General features: G+C 37.6%; 1 protein-coding gene across 3 annotated transcripts in view; it reads right to left on the bottom strand.

The window, feature by feature from the left end:
* Positions 1-17,358, bottom strand: part of Nalcn (sodium leak channel, non-selective) — a 276,716-nt gene that overhangs the window by 254,414 nt on the left and 4,944 nt on the right. The window lies entirely within an intron of this gene.

Here is a 17,358-nt window from a genome sequence, read left to right as displayed (position 1 = left end):
ACTTTACAAATGTGGCCACATGGTAAGATGTGAACACATTCAAGACTTAAATAAGTAAGAAAGATCAGATGGGATTAAGTCTTATGTGATGAATTTTGGATAAGGATTGCTTGGAGCATTTAGTAATGAAGTTTTATTTAATGTTAAAATTGTTTTTGTTGTTGCGTTTTAAGTGTTTGTTTAAGATTGGGTGTTGCTACATAGCCCTGCTTATTTAGAACATACTACGTAGATAAGCTTGGCTTCAAAGAACCAATGATTCCATTCCCTGTCTCTCAAGTACTGGGACCACAGAGTTCACCAAAGAAATCCCTTGTTGTTTTGTGTGTGCACAAGAAATTCCAGTCTTGGGGCAGGTGACAACTTGACCAATGCTAGCTATGCAAATTTGAGATTGGAAACAAGTCCAGTATGATTACAAAGCCGCAAGTGTTGAGAGTTAGCCATGGGCATGCTAAGCATTCTTAGGAGGACAACTGAAGGCAGGTGACAGAGGACCTCACACTCGAGGCAAGAGACAGTGATGGGAATTTCAAGTCAGGAAAATGTAGCCATTTTCAATACCAGGAAAACCTACTCACTCCCCATTCTTCCCAGTGCTCCATGGAGTTCAAGAGGAAAATCCATCAAGGACAGTAATATTTAGCTCCCCTTAGACAAAAGAGGAACAAAAATGTGTTTGCAAGGAGTGTAAATATATGCACTTGCGATTTTCCCTCGTAAAGAAAATAAAAATACCGTTCAGCACAAAGAAATTTTGAATATGCTTCTCTGTGTTTGAGGGTCTACTTCTCTTTGCTATATGCTCCTCAATCCATCTGAGTAGCTGACTCTCCCTAACTTTCCTATTCCCACATAAAATCAAGCTGCTTGTTTTTAAAGTGTGCAATGTATTTCCAAGCTGATGTTCGTTTGAACACAGAATTTAAACATGGGCTTTGCAGTAGGTTTCACTAATTAATTTTATTTTACATAATTGGAGTTACAGTCTCTTGACATCCAATGTAAATGTATGCAAAATATTCAAATGATACTTATTCTCTGATTTACTGTGGGGTAGGGGAACACATCTGGTAGCCTTAATTTGAGATGTCTCTTAAATGGCAGGCTCCTGCTTACCCAGAAAATGGTTGCAAAATATTTTTGAAATGCTTTAACAAGACAAAAGTGGAAGAGAGTGGTTCCAGAATGGCTTTCACAGATTACACAAATAATTTTAGAGACCTAATCCTTATCGCTTTTTCACAGAGACGGGGGAGATTGATGGACATGTGAATTTCATGTACCTTTTATTATCAATACTCTACCTGAAGAAAAACTGACTTTTGACTGATTAATCTACAGAAATATACATAATTTATTTTTTAAATATCCAATTGGCTGTATTTGATACATCAAAACAGTTAGACTACAATTGAGTGACACCAGCTGTCTGTCACTCTCATTGATGTTCTCTTCAAATGCTGCCAACATGTTACCAAGTCTGACAGGGCCTATGAAATGATCTGTCCAAACTCCAAAGAATCCACACGGACGTTAAAACTTATCCAGCAGCTCCAGAATCACTGGAATTTTGACTCATTTAATAAGCATAAAATATTCAAGCAATAAATCATCACGACCTATGCATAGATGAACTCACAGAGGCTGAGGAAGCACACATAGGGACTGCATAGATTTACACAAGATGTGGGTTTTAGAGCTGAAAGGAGAAGCAGACATATGCCCCATCCCTAACCCAGAAGAAATTTCCAATTTACAACCATTTGCAAATAAAAGTTTAATTTCTTTCCATGGGAGTCTCACTGGGGAAACAAACTGTAGGCTGCATGTTGTGTCAGAGCTTTTCCTTTTTTAAAATTTTATTTTATTATTATACCTTAGATGCCTGTTTGTTTTCTAATGAAAAGAATGGATCCATATTGGGGGAGGGGTTGGAAGCAGAGAGAACTAGGAGGAGTAGAGGGAGGGGAAATCATAACCAGGATATATTATTTAAGAAAAACAATCTATTTTCAATAAAAGGAAAATAGTCATGCAATAAAAAGAATTCGAGCCATGGATGTACAAAGAATCTCAGATTAATTTAGAGCAGTTAGTCATAGCAGTCATCTTTTTGCACTAGGTGTTGCTTGACACCGTTGTTCTTGTTCATTCAATATAACAGAGCACAGAAGATTATTGTTTCACTATAAAGAAACACCAGTATGGATATTTAAGTATCCTAGGTGAGCTTTCTATTTTGATAGGAATTGCTTCTGTGTATTTTTTCCTTATCAGTATTATGTACTAATAAACCAATACATCTCTCTTGTTGTCAGAACTGTCCTTGATAAGGCAGTGTACTAGGTTTGAAAAACATGGCTTTCAAAAGCCTTTTCACACTTATTAGAAGCTTATATTTAAATGGTTCAATATTGGAAGAGGCTGCATAGTTGTAATAGGTTTATTGACAAATCTTTCACTCAGAAATAGTTAACAGAAACTCAGGAAGAAAACATATTCTGCTTCCTTCTCATTAAACAGCTAAAGACCAGTTAATCCATGAAAGCAATATGCATGTATTTTCCTTATTTGATTTCTATCCTCCTAACAAAAATTAAAATGGAATTATTCAGTTTTGTTTTTAACAGTGGGGTGTTTGCAACACTGTTGTCCATTTTACCTTCTTGGAGCAATTGGACATGGAATTTGAGGTTTTCTGTCTTTGAAACATGGTTTACAAGATTGTCTTCCTCTACCTTTCCCCATTGCCATACTTAATGCCTTCAATATCCATTACCCTCAGCTAATGGGCCACTACTATTGAGTCATGTGACTATGATGTTTCCCAGATACAGGACAACAACACAGTTCAACTTGATAGAAGTGACAGTGGTGGACTATCTCTCTATTTCTCTCTTGCTGCTCAAGTTCCAAATCCTACTACCCTAAATGCTCCAGGTCCGCACATGTAGCCAGGAGGATCACACAGATTCATGTTACATCTCAATAGTGCCATATTTTTAACATTTATTTACATTAATTTGATAAGTATATACATTTTATCTGCACCTATTCTGTACACCACAGGCATACCTGGTGCCCCCAGGAAACAGAAGACAGTGTCATATTTCCTGAGATAAGAGTTACAGATGGTTGCAACCCAGTTGAACCTGGGTCTTCTGGAAGAGCAGCCAGCGTGCCTAACTACTGAGCTATCTCTTCAGTCACGGTATTGCCTTTTCTTTTTTCCTTATTCTGTGTATGTACAAAGGCCCTGTTCATATAATCATTGTTACTAATTCCCTTTCAAATCAGAGTATCTCAAATCTGAGATTCCTTCTATTTATTTATTTGTTTGTTTGTTTGTTGTTTGTGGTGCTAGGGATCACACATCCTCACAGGGTTGGCAAGGGCTCTACCATTGAGTTACAGTTCAAGTTCCTAGATAAGCATTTTACTGTGTTCTCTCTTCTATATAAAAATATTAAAAAATCACATGATCAGATCATTATATTAGATGCAAAATGGTTAAGAAAAATTAACTTCCTTTCATGATGAAGTTCTAAAATTAGGTATGGAAGAAATGTACTTTACATAATGAAGTACCCATATGACAAACCCACACCTAACATCATGCCGAATGAACAAAAGCTTAACACTTTCTACCGAAGGAGGCAAATATACCCACTCTCCAAACTGACATTAAGCAAAATATTGGGAGTTCTGGACAGAGAAAGAAAGTACCTTCAAATTAGAAAGGAGGAATATACGTGGTCCCTGTTTATAGTTGATATGATGCCCTATACAGAAGACTCTAACAATGCCACCAAAACCTCATTAGAGCTCATTTACTAAACGAATTCTAAAGTTATAGGATACCAAAATATAAACAAGAAATTCAGTAGCATTGCTGCATGCATACAGCAATAATTCAGGAAAATGTTTTATTTTCAAATAACTACAATAAAATAAAAGTCTAAGGATCATTTAGTCAAGAAGATTTACACCCACTACTATGAAACACTAAACATTGGTTAAAGAAATTGAAGAAGACAGCAATAAGTGAAAATGTTGCCTATGTTCATGGATTATTCTTTTTTAATAGTATTTTTTTAATTTAGAAACAATCTTGTTTTACATATCAATCCCTTCCATTCCCTCTCCTCCCCATCCTTCCATGCCCTCCCCAAGGATAGTGAGGGCTTCCATGGGGGATCATCAAAGTTTGTCCTATCATTTGGGGGAGGGCCTAGGCCCTCCTCCATGCATCTGGGCTGAAATAGTATCCCTCTATAGGGAATGGGCTCGCTAAGTCCGTTTGTGCACTAGGGATAAAAACCAGTTCCACTATAGAGGTCATATAGACTGCCCAGGCCTCCTAACTGGCACCCACATTCAGAGGGCTTGTTTTGGTTCAATGCTGGTTCCCCAGCTTTACGACTAGGGTCCTGTGGTCTCACTAGGTCAGGTCAGCTGTTTCTGTGGGTTTCTCCAGCATGGTTTCCACTGCTTTGCTCATCCCCACTCCCTCTCAGCAACTGGATTGCAGGAGTATGGCTCAGCGCTCAACTGCGAGAGTCTGCTTCTGCTTCTAACAGCTAATGGATGAAGGCTCTAGGATGGCAGTTAAGGTAGTCATCAATCTCATGACAGGGGAAGGGCATCAAAGGCAGCCTCTCCACTACTCCCTAGATTGTTAGGTGGGGTCATCTTTGTGGATCTCTGAACATTTCCCTAGTGCCAGATTTCTCTTTAAACCTATACTGGCTCCCTCTACTAAGGTATTTCTTTTCTTGTTCTCCTCCATTCCTCCCCTGATTCAGTCTTCCTGATCCCTCTTGTTGTATTCCCACCTCCTCTTCTACCCTTCTCTTTTTCCCACCTCCCTCCCCTCAACCCCAATGCTCCCAATGTGCTCAGGAGTTCTTGTCCCTTTCCCCTTCCTTGGGGGAACCATGTATTTCTCTCTTTAGGGTCCTTCTTGTTTCCTAGTTTCCCTGGAGGTGTGGATTGTAGGCTGGTAGTCCTTTGCTCTGTCTAATACCCATATATGAGTGAGTATATACTGTGCTTGTCTTTCTGTGACTGGGTCACCTCACTCAGGATGGTTTCTTTTTTGTTTTATTTTTATCACTCTTTTAAGTTTTTGAGATCATAATATAATTGCATCATTTCCTCCTTCCCTTTCCTCCCTCCAAACCCTCTCATTTACCATTCTTTGCTCTCTTTCAAATTCATCGCCTCTTTATTCATTAATTGTTGTTACATGCATATCTGTATATGTGTATACATATATGTTCCTAAATATATTCTGCTCAGTCTGTATAATGTTATTTGTATGTATGTTTTCAGGTCTGACAATTTGGAATTGGTATATTCTTCCCGTAGTTACCTTAACTAAAAATTGTGATATGAACACTTCTACAGCTCGTGGGATTTCTCTTTATCTTGTGTCTCTGTTATTCCTTCATTCACTTAATCATTCTTTACTTGGGTAAGGGTACCATTATTTCTCATCCTCCAGCCTTTCTCATCTCCTTCAAGTCCTTTTTCCAGCCGTGTCCTCTTTGCCTGCAGCAATCCTCTCTTCCTAATTACCTCATTCAACTCAAAAACGTTTTCTTAAGGTCTATGTGTGATTTGTTATAACTGAAAGATTTACTATTTAAAAAGAAAAGTTTAAACAAACAGTAGTTTGGTAAGTTTGTAGCATGCATTTTTAAGAATGCCTAAAGAAGGCAGCAGCCACTGATTTCTTTGTCTTCATTAGATGGCACTCTGTCTGCTAACACAGGATCATCAACCACACTTTGGTCCACTGATGTACTCAAATTATGCAGTCTTCATGACTACAAGTGAATTTAATTGGGTATCTTATCCGACCAACACCACTTAACCATGTGCTGTTGCTGAGTCAATCTGTAGATCTGCTACAGTCTGAGTGAAAGTTTTAGAAAATAAACGATTAATACCATTCCTCTAACTATTGAGTCCAAATCTACGTCAATGCTTTTGGGAGACAGTCATCATTGCTTATAAAAGTCGTTGCTCTCTTCTTACTACATTATTGTATTGACAAAACAAAACAAAACAAAACAACAACAACAAAAAAAAACAAAAGCAGATCTCCAACCATAGGTGGGTGGTATGGATTTAGCATTAGAAAAACAACAACAACAACAATAACAAAAACAACAAAAAACTTAGTCTTTCTTCCTCCCAGAGTACCTGACAGCCACATGTTCCTGATACCACAGACAGCACAGTTTATTTAATATTAGGAGAAGTGGTAAGGCAGAGCTACAGACTAATTCAAAGAGAGCCTCTCCCACGGTGTGTGTGTTCCTTAGCCCCACCACCACCTAGTGCTTCTCTTATTCTTCTACACCTTACTGCTAACTCTTCTCCAGACCCCTACGCAGAAGACAGGAGAAAGCAGTCTCAGAATGCCTCTGTAATCTCAGGTGAGAGGAGACTTGTGAATCACGCCTGGACAATTTACTGTCTAGGCCCTTCCTGCTTTCAAATACTTAAACTTCAAGTCAAATTATTAAACAATACATCCATTTTTATTTTATTTTATTATCAACAAAACGGTACTAGTTTGCTATAGGAAAATCAGGAAAAATGAGTGAATAATATAAGAAGCAAATGAAGCCAGATATTGGTGGCTCACACCTTTAATCCTAGCACTCACGGAGGCAGAGGCAGGCAGATCTCTGTGAGTTCGAGGCCAGCCTGGTCTACAGAGTGAGTTCCAGGACAGCCTCCAAAACAATACAGAGAAGAAACCCTGCCTCGAAAAAAAAAACCAACAAACAAAAAAGAGGCAAATGTTAAATTCATTAGGAATTCCAATTTTAGGGACTCATTTTTCTAAATGCTGGCTGAGCACATAGTGTGTCAGTCATTGGGTTTTGTAGGAAAGCACTAATAAAGCATGTTCTTTTTCTTTGGGGCATTGTCTTTATTGAGGTCCTTATTCTCTGAAAAGATTGAATTATATCTTTTAGGACTTTTTTTTTCACATACGTTTTCCATTCGTACAGTTATATTAACATGGCTGTTTTCTTTTTTCTTTTTAAATGGGAGCTGTACTGTTTATTCTACATATTTCTTCAGGCCAAACCACCATGAAAATCAAACTATCAAATACAGACATTAATTGTGATAGATGTTAAGATCCTATGATTTCCACCAATCTATTTTTGACCCATCACCAAATATGTTCAGTTATTCCTGTTTTTCAAATATCTCTGTAAATTTGATGAAATATTTCAGAAGACCAAAGGTTTATTGTACTGATCCAGTAAGCCTTCACAACAAGCCTAGTGTGTGATGTGCACCAGAAAATTCATGAAGCTAATAGCTGAGAAGTGGAGAGACTTATTTTACATACATGGAATAAATATTTACTTATTTTGCAGTCTGTAGGTTTCAAAAAATGAACTGGTTAGGAGTTCAAGAAATCAGATCTTCTTAGTTAAAGTCTTATTTCCACTCCTCATAATTAATCATCTGTATGTATTCTAATCTGCTTCACTCATAACTTTATCTGTTTTTGCTGATTAAATATCTTATTATTTTTTAAAAAATTTTAATTTAAATTAGAAAGAAGCCTGCTTCACATGTCAATCCCAGATCCCTCTCCCCCCACCTCCCCACCTCCCCCAACCCCCCATGCCATATTCTCTTTGCTCCCCAAGAAGGGTGAGGCACTCCATTTGGATGCCCAAAGTCTGTCATATCTTCCGGGGCAGGACCCAGGCCCTCCCTTAGGTGTCCAGGCCGAGAACACATCCATTTGTATGCCAGTGATAAATACTGATCCACTACCAGAAGTCCCATAGATTGAACATGGCTATTTTTAAACCATTGTATTGCATTTTTCTTCTTTTTATCTTATGAAAATCACTTGCTACCAATAAATATGAATGTATACAAAGTCCTAACTAAATAAATCCTACCTTCAAACATCTGTGTTCCTTCAGTGTTTTTCTTGTCTCCCAAGTTCATTCACATCAATCCATAGCAAGGTCTTGTAAAGCAAATAAGCATAACCATGTATTCCTAGATTTGCCTTCTGATGATAAATTTATAGATGAGAAAGTTTGTCACCCCATATTTTGGGAGATAATTGAATTTGATGTCACCAATATTTTGGTTTGGGTATTGCAACCTTAACTCCTATTTCAAGGCTCTAATTCTTGTCTTCCTGTTTTTTTCTCACACAGAACCCCAAATAGAAAGTCATTAAGATTTATGTATGAGTGGCAGTTCAGTAATTAAGAGCATTTGATGTTCTTGCTGAGGACCCAGGTTTGGTTTCCAGAACCCACATGGTAGTTCACTATTATCTTTAACACAAGTTTTAGGGGACCCCATGCCATTCTTTTTAGCCCCTGCAGGCACTGCACATACATTCATGCATGAAATCACTCACACACAAATGAATATAGCTTTTGTAAAGTTGTTCATGTTTGAACAAGACCTTCTAACAAACTTTCTCCAATTTTCACATTTGAATCTACATTGTACTTTAATACACCATGAAAATACTCGAAGACAAACAGGGACATGAGTTCCTGGTACTGGGACAGAGACAACAATTATTTCTATAGCATTCAGTTTTTTTCCTTGCCAACTTCCTTGTTAGACAGAACACATTTCCACTTAGAGCAAATGCATACAGAATTCTAAGAATTCTATGTTTTTGTAAGTTATGCCATTATTTAAATCAGAGTAAACATCCAACTACTTTTGCCTTATTGTCTGTTATCTATAAACGGATTTTTTTCTTTGGGCTTACAGTTCACAAAAAAAATGACACGGAGACTTATTATTAATTACTAAATCTCTGCCAATAGTTTAGACTGTCCCACTAGCTCTTATAACTTAAGCCATTTTTATTCACCTTCATGTTGGCATGTGACTCATGGCTTTTACTTCTCCCCCTGTATGTCTGTTCCCTCTGTGTCTGGCTGGTAACTCCTTTCTTCTTCTCAGAGCTCTCTCTGTCCCCAGAAACCCTGCCAATACCTCTGCTTAGCTATTGGCCATTCAGCTCTTTATTAAAACAATCACAGTGACAAATCTTCACGCAGTGGAAAGGAATATTTGACAACAGTTATTCAGTATCCATTTGCTCTGTCTTATGCTTCATTCTTTCTGCCTACTTGGTCTTTCTTCCACCCTCAAGGCACAGCTGAGTCCTAGAGTCTCTGATCTCACACCTCTTTCTGCTTTGCCAGGTGTCCTATCAATGCATCCAAGGGCCATCAGTCCTCTCCCTCTCTTGGATCAGACCATTTGCATAGCCTGCCATGGTACCAATGACTTAGTCTAGCATGCTTTCTCTGGAGTCCTCTACCATTACATCCAGATATCACATCTTAGAGCCCTCACAACCTAGTACACAGGTCACAGCAGGTCCAGAGACCAACCCAGCATTCCCAGTGTCATCTGTTTAGTGGCTGCTTAAATACTGATTTTATTTTTTTAATAGTCAAAACCAATTAAGGAAGGGACAAAATTTGACATGAAACATAATGTTATTCCCCAGCCAGTATGTTTTACCTATAGGTAACTAGCTTCAGTACCACAAAAGATACACAGCACACGCGCGCGCGCGCGCGCACACACACACACACACACACACACACACACACACACAAATGCCATATGAAACATGAAAGTTTCCAGAATAAAAAGAATAAAATTCTGAGCTCATTTGGTTCATTTCCTCCAAGATTGTATTTACTTCCATGCAAAAACAACTCCTTCCAATAAAAATGTTTACTGGGGGTTCCTTACATACCATGCACAGTCTTAAGCATATCCTACTTTAGCTCATTCAGTTCTTACATGAATCATTTTACAGACCAAGGATCCTTAATTAACAAAGTTGTCCAAGTGTGTGAGCCAGGGCAATGCAGTTCACAGAACTACTAAGTTAAAAATAAAGCATTTAGTTCAATAAACAGCAAAATGATGATTTTTTTTCTTTTAGCAAACCTGGAGTTGTAAATTACTCACCCATTACTATCTGTGAAATTGTACAGATACACTCCTTATCTCCTAATATTGAATCTGTTTTTACTATTTGTTTTACTTTGTAGTTTTTTTCACCACTGCTTTATTTTTAATGTTTATTATTTTTGGGTCAAATTTCTTATCAAATTAATCAAACTGCCATTTTTGGTTTCTGAATTTATTACCTATTTATCAGGTAGTTTTTGCTTAGGAATGATCTAGTATATATTTCAATCGTTTTCCTCTAAATTTAAAAGATGAGGAAAAGCAGTATTCCCTTCTGATAATAGCACTTCTTACAGTGGCAAATCTCAGTATTTCCTAGATTTAGCTTTTTTTTCTCACAAATTCTTGACTGCATACACTATGTGGACTAGAAAACTGATTCTTATGACCTGAGGCATGAGGAATGTGTGTCTGTCTGTGAATGTTGCACTTAAGACACTGAAATGAAATTTATTGAGAGAAACCCATTAGTCAGATCCCAATTCCACAGCCAAGCACACAGCCGCTGTATTTTACTCTACAATGCCCCCTGTCCCCCTGTTCTTTGAGATGAGGTGATCAGGTGAATGTGACTAAAAATGACTTTTTTTTTTTTTTGGTTTTTACGAGACAGGGTTTCTCTGTATTGTTTAGGAGGCTATCGGTCCAGGCCGGCCTCGAACTCGCAGAGATCCGCCTGCCTCTGCCTCCGGAGTGCTGGGATTAAAGGCGTGTGCCACCACTGTCCGGCTTAAAGGCATGCGCCACCACTGTCCGGCTTAAAGGCGTGTGCCACCACCGCCCGGCTTAAAAATGACTTTTCTCTTGTTTATTGTTCAAAGTTTAGGGAAAGCATAAGGAAACAGAACTTACTAGAGGAATTCTAGAATTCATCGTCAAGGGAAATACAGACTAAACAGAATATATCAGTTAGAAGTTACTAAGTGGACTTGAAGGGTTTAAGAAAAGTGAGGGCACTAAGTTTTATAAGAAAGGTGTGCAAATGGCAACAATTGGAGAAGGAAAATGAATATGATCAAAATACATTGTTTGAAATTCTTAATTAATGAGAGATAACAAAATCATAGTAATAATTTACTAACTGGGAGCTGTCTTATATAGAAGTTTTCTGCTAATGAATTGCTGGGCTATCTCCAGAGGTGGTACACTCCTATAGACACTCCAAAAGAGAATGACTCCATATTGAAAAGTCTCAAGGAGCAGCTCTGATGTCCAGAGATGTCTGCAACACATTTACTAAAGTGACCTGGAGGGAAAAAATGGCTGTTCATATGTTTTTATATTTGATTTTTTCTCAAGAGGGAGAAATGGTTCATAAACTCCTGTTTAATAAATATTTTGAAGAGAAACAAGCATGGGCATTGTAGATCCTCTCTCCCTCCCTCCTCTCTCTCCCTTCCTTCCTCCCTCTCTCCCTCTCTCCCTTCTGTCCTTTCTTTCACTTGAAAGATGAGAACAAACTTTTGTTAAGACCTTGTTCTATGCCAGGCAACACCCCTGACCCCAGCTCTTCTCTCTGGAGTAGTTCTTAGTGTAATCCCCACTGTATAGAATAAAATCCTGAGGGAAATGTGTCTAGATCCTCAAGAGTTGGGTTCAAGTAAAATCCAAGTAATATTTTATACTGGAAAGAATGAAGGATAAAGCCCTCACCAATGTGTGTGTGTGTGTGTGTGTGTGTGTGTGTGTGTGTGTATGTGCACCATGCATATGGAGGTCAGAGGACAACTTTCTAGAGTTAGTTCTCTCCATTTGCCATGAGATCTTGCGATGGAATTCATGCCATGAGTTCTGTTTGACAAACATCTTTACCTCAGAGCCATTTTGCTAGTCCAAATTCTATATTTGGATCTTAATAACTTTAAAATGTGTTTAGAATGATGCTGTTAAATGGTGTTCATTTACAATTAAATCTGTGCTTTTTAAAACTTTAAACATGGCCCTGTGGCTGGAGGGATAGCTCATCCGTTAAAGGCTAGGCTCCAAAATAAACATGGCCCTGGAGAGATGGTTCAGCAGTTAAGAGCCTTGGATGCTCTTCCAGAGGGCCTGGATTCAGTTTCCAGCACCTGCATCACAGATCACAATTGCCTGTAACTCAAATTCCAATCCACATAAAATAAAAATAAACAAAGCATTTTTAAAAACAGAAAACAAAACTTTAGATCATTACATTTGAAAAAATTTTTTTCATGAATTTGGTGCAGGACTTTGCACAGATCATTTCAGCACCTAATCAGACCTGAATGAGGTGGGCATCTGTCATTATTATGAAACTAGGGCTCAGAGAGTGCAGGCACACACACACTCTCTCTCTCTCTGTTGCCAAAGAGTGAGTTCCTGGGTTTCTTACTGTGAGTCTGCCCCTGCAGTTGCTTCTGTCACATCCCTTGGAGGCTTTATGAATGGAACCAGTTTCCCATCTCAGAGAAGAGAGGTAGTAGTCCCTGGGTTCTGCCTCTCTGAGGTTTAAGAGGAGAAATTAAGTTAGAGAATGCCTGACTTTAGTTGTGCAATTCTTAGGAAGCCCTATGTTCTCAGGTCACATCACAGAGGACAGGGGAGCGTCATGTTAGCAGAACTAAAATGTGCTGGAAAATTTGATCCCTAAGGGTCACAGTAGAGCAAATATCCTCTCCTTTCTACTGCTGTTTCTGTGTAAATATAAGTTCTTTGTAATACTTGTAAAAATTCCCTTATTTTTTCACCTGTCTCTCTCTCCTCCTCCCTCTCTCTCTCTCTCTCTCTCTCTCTCTCTCTCTCTCTCTCTCTCTCTCTCTCTCTCTCTCTCTCTCTCTCTCTTTCCTCTCTCTCCTCTATCTACATTTCTCCCTCTTCCAAATGTACTTTTTCTCTTGGGTATACATATTCTTCTATGACCCAACCTTCACTAACTTGGATGTATTCTGTAAAATCAGACTGCAGTCTTCTCAAGTTCCAACAGGATACCAGGCCACCCAAGGTGAGTGAGTGACCACACAGAAGCAGTCAAACTCATCCAAGATCCATCTTCAAAGACAGACACTTCCTTTCTCTTTGTCTTTTTCCAACAAGCTGATTAGAAACAGCAAACGAATCCTCGGTGTTTTCATTATGAATCTACTTCCTTAAGCACAGAGAACAACAGCATACTATTTTTTCCTTTGGATCTTTCTAACTGATGCTAAAGCAATGAATCAATTTACCGAGGATTTGAGGAAGTTTTTGTTGTTTATATTATGAAAATTATATTTCATAATAATTTTCAATTAAAATTATTGGTCTTAGTAAAAGAATTTAAAATAAACTTACAGTGTTCCAGTCTCCTTTTGTCTGTAACCTACATGCTCAAACTAGAATAATATGGCAAGGGGAGAGGGAACAAGTCTGTATTTGTGTTACTAAAACAAATTAAAGAGGAAAACAGCAACAAAAAAATCTATTAATTGGGCCTGGTGGTGCAGCCTCCAAGACATAGTCTCACTAAGTTACCCATGCTGGCCTTCAACTCATTCTATAACGCTGATGCCTCGAATTTGTGATCTTCCTAGCTACTGGTTGCTATGGAATTTTAGCTAGGAAGATCAAAATACAAGGTAAAAACAGGGCTGAGAGTGCTGGTTAGTGGTAGAGCACTTGCCCAGTATATGTAAGACCCTGATTTCAGTCTTCCATAGGGCAATATACAGATGGGTATGTCTATAAAATTAAACTATATTGTAAGAATACTTAGTATAAGCATTTCCTCTGAACAAAGCTTTAGGTAATCAATGTAATTCATCATAGAAATGATGTCATTGAGCAGATATCTAAGATTTATTTTGCAGAAATTAACGTCATACCCAGCAGTTAGCAACCCCCAATTCCTTCCTACTCTAGTTGCAACATCTTACTTTACACATCAGTACATTTGATGATTTTAGATTCCATGCTGACCACAATGTGAGGAATAAGGAAGTCATGGATATTAAATATCGTCTCTCAATATTTACTCACACAATTCAGTCAGCATGTCAAACTAGCCCTTGCCATCCCTCTATGATACACTTTTCTAACTTTTTGAACCATCTTGAATAAGACACGGGTATATGAACATTTTAAGAAAAGAATTTAAATGTTAAAAATTACCATAGGCTGATTATGCCATCAGTCTCTGAAGCCTCTCTTATCCTACAAGGAGAGAACTGACTTCTGAGAGATGTCCTTAACATCCACCAGCATACCATAGAAGCATGTGTGTGAGTGTGGTCTCTTCAGCAATAGGGTTATACTATCAAGTTTTGGTATGAAACCATAAGCAATGGCGATAGATAGCACATATTGTCTTGTGGGTCTTCAGGACATGTTAGACCAGTAACTCAAGGGGAAGAGGTTATAACACATGGAACAATCAACACCCCTGTTGGCTACCTTTCATAGTACTAGAAGGTGTGTGTTTTCTATACAGCCTGCTGAGGGGAAAAAAAAACAATAGTCATCAGCAGTCTTTCTAAGATATGAACCCAGGGAGCTACAGTAATGACAAAATATACCATGGGAACAACAGTGGCATAAATGCTACGGGGGCAACCAATTTCTGATTGTATTTGAGGTTTGCTCTTCATGAGGATCAAATCTGGCCAAGAATCTATAGTTGAGGAGTTTACAGTCCCCATAGGTGAACTTACTGTTGTTATTCTGATAAGCCAATATAATATCAGACTGCCCTACAAATGTGTCCTTCATGGTTTAGTAAAGCTCTCAGACCTCATCAGAAAAGTTTTTTTTTTTTTGTGCACTGGGTGGTGGTTAATGCGGAACTCACAACTTGCCAAAGTGCAGAGATAAGTGTCAATAGAATGCCCGGACACAAATGGCGTATCTATATCATAGACATACCCCCAAGGCTCCAAGATTACTGTGGAGGGGAGGACATTGCAGGAGCTGGTGGTTGAAGAGGTCCAGAGTAAATCTATCTTCTGGACATGACAGGGGCAACCACTGTACTCCTGAACTTACTGAGCCCTGGTTGCCTGCACAAGATCAAGAGAGTCAACATTCTACCTTCGGTGGTGAAGATGTTGAGAAGCCTCTATGCAAACCAAGGAGCTATGAACAGCTAATGGCTTGTAGGAAGGATAGTCAGTTTTCTTTAAGGCTGTGACCCTTGGAAAGCTGACTTTACTTCAGTGGATGACTCCTTACCAAGGAATATCTGGACACACAAATTTACCTGGGTACTTCTTTTAAAGGACAGGAAGTTGGGAATAGAGAAGTGGGAGTGGATGTGGGCATTTTTAGGGGAGTAATGGGAGTAAATTTGACCAAATTACAATGCATGAAATTTCCAAGAATAAAAATATTTTAAATGAAAAATATTTGGAATGGAAAATTATTTTACAGATCTCTATATGATATTTTCTCACATATATATATGAAATAAAAATGATGATTCAAGGATATTTATCATGAAATCAGCCAGTTCTATTATTCTTTAGTTTTTTATTTATAATATACATTCTAATATCGGTACTTTGTCCATGAAAAGACTAATACATTTCCATGTTTCATGTTTAAAGGTTCCTAACTGTGTAAGTTTTTTATCTCTTAGTTTTTAAACTTCAGTAAAATCTAATAAATAATGTCTACTGCCTGTAGAATGTGACTTATCTTATAATACAAATTTGTGTCTTAGGTGTTATAGACTTCTGTAATTCATAATTTTAGAAAGTATTTGTTTCCTAGAGGGAGAAAGGACATGAAGTTGGTGGGTGGGGAGGTAGGGAGTTTCTGGGAAGAGCTGTGGGAGGGGAAACTATGATGAGAATATATTGAAGGAATCTTTCAATAAAAAGGCATTAAGGAATTATTTTATTAAAAATATTTCTTCTACTCAAGAAATGATATTCAAAAATTAACCATATGTGGGTTTCATAATAACAGCTAACAAGAAAGCAAATCAAACATTTTAGCTTATGCTTCGAAAAATAAGTAACTGATTCCTGTAGACAAGACAAAATACTAATAAAATATTCAGAATCTTACATTATTGGAAATGGAGCTCATTTTCCATTTCAATCTCTTTGTTTGATCACCGAAATCTGTCAGCATTTTGTTCCTACTGGTAAAACACTCACCTCTAACACCAATACCAACAAGAAAGATTACCAAATTTCTCCAATAACAGCCTTATTTCCAGGCATCCTAATGCTTGCTACTGATGAGTATAGATTATTATACCTCTGACAGGGAATTAAATATGTAGAATATACAAAGAACTAAAAAAGAGAAAAGAAAAAAACCCAAATAGCAAGAAGAAATCAAACAACCCCTCAATAAATATACTAATGAAATGAAGAGACAGTTCTCAAATTGTGAAATACAAATTGTCAATAAATAGAGAAAAAATACTCGACATCCTTAGCTATCAAGAAAATGAAAATGAAAACTACAGTGGGATTCCATCTCACAACCGACAATAGAAATGTTTAAGAAAGCAAACAATAAATGCTAGCAAAGTTGGAAGGGGAAGAAAGCACAATACATTGCTGTTGGAAATGAAAATTGGTCAGGTCATTATGAAACTCAGTATGGCAAGTCCTCAACAGAGTAAAACTGGAATTACCTATAGCTCAATCACAGTATTCCTGGGAATATAAACAAAGGACTCTAAATGAGCATACCACAGTGACATCTGCACATCATCAGTACTGCAGCTTGTAACACAACAGCCAAGCTGTAGAGTCAGTCTTGGTAACTGTTAACAGGCCAATGGCTAAAGAGAATGTGTTGGGTACACAATTAGGTTTTATTGTGCTCTGAAAATGAATGAAACATACTTGCTGGATAATAAATGCAACTGGAGATCATCACATTAAGCAAAGTAAGTTAGATCCATAGATCAATATCACACTTTTTTTTCTCATTTAGGGACACTAGATTTTTTTTTGGTATTTACAAGACAGGGTTTCTCTGTATTGTTTTGGGACACTAGATTTTTATAGAGATATAAAATTACATATATATGTACATAATATATATTCATAGGCTTATATTTGACATGAAAGCAAAAGACAGAAAAAGAGAAGGAAGGAGACCAATTTGGAGAAAAGGAGGGTGGAAAAGTTATGTGGAGGTAAGTATGGCCAGAGAATAAAATATTCTAGAAACTGTCCCTAAGAAATTTACCAGTACACACAATAAACATATGCAACAGAAATATTAATATTTACTAGAAATATTAATATTTACTAGAGAGTAGAAATAGCACAGCTCTTATTTGTCTGGTATAGAGCTTTTGAACTTTACAATGAACTCATCCATGTTTTATCTTCTCTTTCTCTGTGTAGTTCTTATTTTTCAATTCATTCCTAGTTT

This window comes from Mesocricetus auratus, unplaced genomic scaffold, assembly GCF_017639785.1.
Source record: "Mesocricetus auratus isolate SY011 unplaced genomic scaffold, BCM_Maur_2.0 Super-Scaffold_2245, whole genome shotgun sequence".
Taxonomy (NCBI): Eukaryota; Metazoa; Chordata; class Mammalia; order Rodentia; family Cricetidae; genus Mesocricetus; species Mesocricetus auratus.
The sequence above is the reverse complement of the archived record's forward strand: the minus strand, read 5'-3'. Positions and strand labels throughout refer to the sequence as shown.